At 39.3% G+C, this 3,723-nt stretch overlaps 1 long non-coding RNA gene across 1 annotated transcript; it reads right to left on the minus strand.

Annotated features, from left to right (window-relative positions):
• Positions 1-520: 520 nt before the first annotated feature.
• LOC103153927 (uncharacterized) lies at positions 521-3,272 on the minus strand. Its single transcript, XR_477865.2, has 3 exons — positions 2,771-3,272; positions 1,084-1,276; positions 521-707 (listed from the first exon to the last, which is right to left on the minus strand). It is a non-coding gene; the product is annotated as an uncharacterized LOC103153927 (long non-coding RNA).
• Between the last annotated feature and the right edge of the window lie 451 nt (positions 3,273-3,723).

Genomic DNA, 3,723 nt, shown 5'->3' on the forward strand with positions numbered 1-3,723 from the left:
AAACATCAGGAAAATGTGAGGCTAACGCGAACGCCGCGTGTCTGGAAGAGCTCTGCTGGGCAGAAAGCAAAATTAAACCGTGTTCCTCAAAGCTGCAGGAATTATTAGCTTAAAATTTAATTGCAAAACTTAGAATTTCAGTTTGAGTCGTTCATATTTATGAATTAGTCCAACTGAGCTTTTAAACCTCAAGTTAGAGTGCTGGTTAGCTGGGTCTCCTTCAGAGCTTCACAAACAGTTTTCTGTTTGTTTCAGAAACACCAGAATAAAGTCGTAACAATTTAAGAATAAAGTTGTAATGTTGGGAGAATGAAGTAGTAATTTTATGGGAACTGAGACTTGAAAAAGGATTAAAAATTAAAATGAGTAACATTGAGCATCTTGTGAAGTTTTACACCGACATCAGTTTACAAATAATATTTAATCTTTTAATTCATCAGCATCAGAACTTGGAGTCTGAATGAACCACAGGCTGATCGGATCACTGCAGCTTTTATCTCTTTTTCTCATAATCTGTCACTTTTGTTGCAATATTCTGTTTTTATTCTACTAATGTTATGACTTTATTCTCATAATCAAACAGAGGTGAGAGCAGCTGTTGATGTAAATAATCACACTGACTTTTATCCTCCATGTTTCTATGGAGGAACATGGCGGCTGACCGAACCTCACCTGGAGTCAACAGGTTGGAGGGAACCGGGCTGAACCTGCAGCCATCAACCTGTGGACACACACACACACACACACACACACACACACACACACACACACACACGCTGCATCAATACATGTTTACTGTCATGCAAAACGATTACAGATGAGGAAAACAAACCGACTGTGTGAGATATCATTAATCTTTAATCACCTCAGTAAAATCATCAAAGCACCAGCAGATCTGAAGGATTTTCTTTAAAGAATCAATGAAACGCTGAATATATTTAATCTTTTAATTCAAATTCCAGTCATATTCCTGAAGCAAACAGTTTTACAAAAGAGCTTTTTTCTTCTGAATCCAAACAGATCAGAACAAGCGTTGAGGTTTAAATAATCATTTCTAAAATGTCACGTTCTGACAGTTCTTACCTGCAGAACTCATCTCAAGACTCCCTGTCAGCGGAAACAGAGGGAAACAGGTGGAGACGTTTCTCTGAAGTGAAATGCATCAATGATTGTGTTGACAGACGCTCTAAACATAGCCGCACGTCTCAGAGCCGTTCGTTTCCCTCTGCAGGAGGCGCCGTCTGCTCCGCCAGGAGCAGGAAGGACCGACGGCCGACTGAAGAGTCAGAAACTCATCAAACAGAGAGAGGAAGTCAGACTGACAGCGGCTGAGCGCTCATCTACTGGAGGTCTAAACTTACTGAGAGTCACACATTCAACCATCTATTTACTGAAGGTTTTACTTCATTAATGATGTTAGTCTTCACAATGTTTAAGTTGGAGCCTCTATTCACCGCAAATCTGGAACAAACTTCCAGAAAACTGTAAAACAGCTGAAACACTGAGTTCCTTTAGGCTGAACCCGGCTGGTTACTGAACCACAATAAATGAAACACTGAAGTTTGATGATCTGTTACTGGTTCCTGATGCTTTTATCACTTTTATTTTTGTGTTTTGAAGATGTCAAGCACTTTGATCTGCCTTGCTGCTGAAACGCTCTATACAAATAAACTTTATTGATATTGACTGGTTAAAGTCGGAGCAACGAGGTTTTACTGCAGCTGGTCAAACTCATTCAGACGAGACTCATTAATATTTAACGCAGATCTTTATGTTTACCTTTAGTCCAGGAGTGATGACTGCTTCATTTAGAAACCAGAAACATAAAAAACATTTCTCCTTTCTGACATTTGATGAATGCCTGAACAATGAGAAAGAAGATTTTTAGATTATTTTACTTTCTCCAAAATAAGAAGCTCAAAATCATTATTTGTTAGAGTTGCCTTTGAACATTGTGTGAATCTAAATGAGTTTTCTGTAATTCTGGCTCAGTGAGAACGGCTCAGGTTTGCAGAAGTCTGGTTTAAAAACACATTTCCAGATGTGAGGTCGGGTTTTGTGACGGCTGCTCCATCACGTTGGAACTGCATGTTCCACCTTCTCCATCTAAAACCCATTTGGACCCAAACTTCCACTTCCTGACTGACGTCTTTATTTGTTGCTTCCATGTTTCTGTCTCACATTCTGTGAAGGCACCGTGATGCTGCCGCAGTTCCTGGTGGATGTTCTCAGACCTGACAGTCATACGACCAAACGGTTCCACTTTGTTTCAGCAAACCAAACGTCTTTCCGTTTTCAGTCACATATTGTGGTTCTAATTTTAAACCCAGTCCTTACTGACGGCCCACCTGCTGTCAATAAATGATAAACATTTCAAAAGCATCAGATTGTTTTTTAACTCGTCTACATGATGATGGATTCATATGAGGAACAGATGCTGAGTTACCAGTTGCTATGGGGACTGAATCCTTTTCCCTGAACCAAACAGTTGCTGAGTGAAAACTGGAAGTCATGTGGGAAAAAAATGTTCTGGATTCTGCTCCTGTAAAGTTTAACATCTGTCAGCAAAGATGGTGATTTTCAATAACACCAACTGTGAGGCAGCGGCCATTTTAAGTATTTAAACCGAAAAACCATTACAGGTTGGTGCTTTTTGAACACAAATCAATAAACATTGTTGAAACAAAAACAGAGGATAATGATTCATATGAACACCACTGGAGATAAAGCCTGGAACACATCTGCACTGAGACCAGCGGACATTGCTCACCTTTTGTTCATGACATCCGCCGCCATCTTGGTCCGTAAAAAACTAATTTCTTCTTAGACTGAAAACCAGCCGTGCTCCTCATGTATGGGCTCCATTTGACTCCCTGGGGTCTTCATGTCGGTCAGACTTTAGCCTCCAACGCTTTTGTAACCATTTCAGACTGATTAACGGCTAAACTGAAGTAAACAGGAGCCATTACTGTAGCTGACGTCAGTTCGCCATGATGACTCAGCGAAATAAATGTCCCGGTTGTTTAAACTCGTTTCTTCCGATAAACCAGGACTGTTTCTATTGGCTCGCCATATTTCTCTGTTAATGTAACGTCTCTGCCTTGAACATTTGCTCACTGTTTACTGTATTTTACCGTCGCCATGATGCCGTGTTTAACACGGTTCCGGTGGGCGAGGTCACTTCTTCCGGGTTGGCTATTCCCGCCCTTACATCGGCGCATGTGCTGTCGCCTAGCAACCGTCACAGCACTAAACTCAAGCTTTTAAAATGAAGCAAGCTAATTTTTTATGTTAATTTATGAATTAGATATATTTTTTTTACAAATCCTTTGTGCTTTTGCTCAAAGACTGAAATTGATTCTAAATATAAGTTTTTGAACAACTATTGCTTTGTTATTATTGTTTATTTATAATTATTTACAGAGTTTGTAAGAAAATGTAATACTGCTTCCATGAATCTAATCACGTTAACAACATCTTTAGCATGAGGAATATGTTTCAACCAACATTTGTAGTATTTACTTGTGAATAGTATAAAGCACATAATGCATGACATGTTGCTGTATTCACAACAGAAGTATGAAGCTAATTAGCTTCACTGTCCATCAGGAGACAGATTTTAATATACTTATATTTAAACCTGTACTCCTGTCCCAATTGTCTCACTCCTATATATAAATCTCAATTTATCAACTGATACATCCCTACCTACACGCCAGATCA

The sequence above is a fragment of the Poecilia formosa genome, unplaced genomic scaffold, assembly GCF_000485575.1.
Source record: "Poecilia formosa unplaced genomic scaffold, Poecilia_formosa-5.1.2 Scaffold368, whole genome shotgun sequence".
In the NCBI taxonomy this organism is placed as follows: Eukaryota; Metazoa; Chordata; class Actinopteri; order Cyprinodontiformes; family Poeciliidae; genus Poecilia; species Poecilia formosa.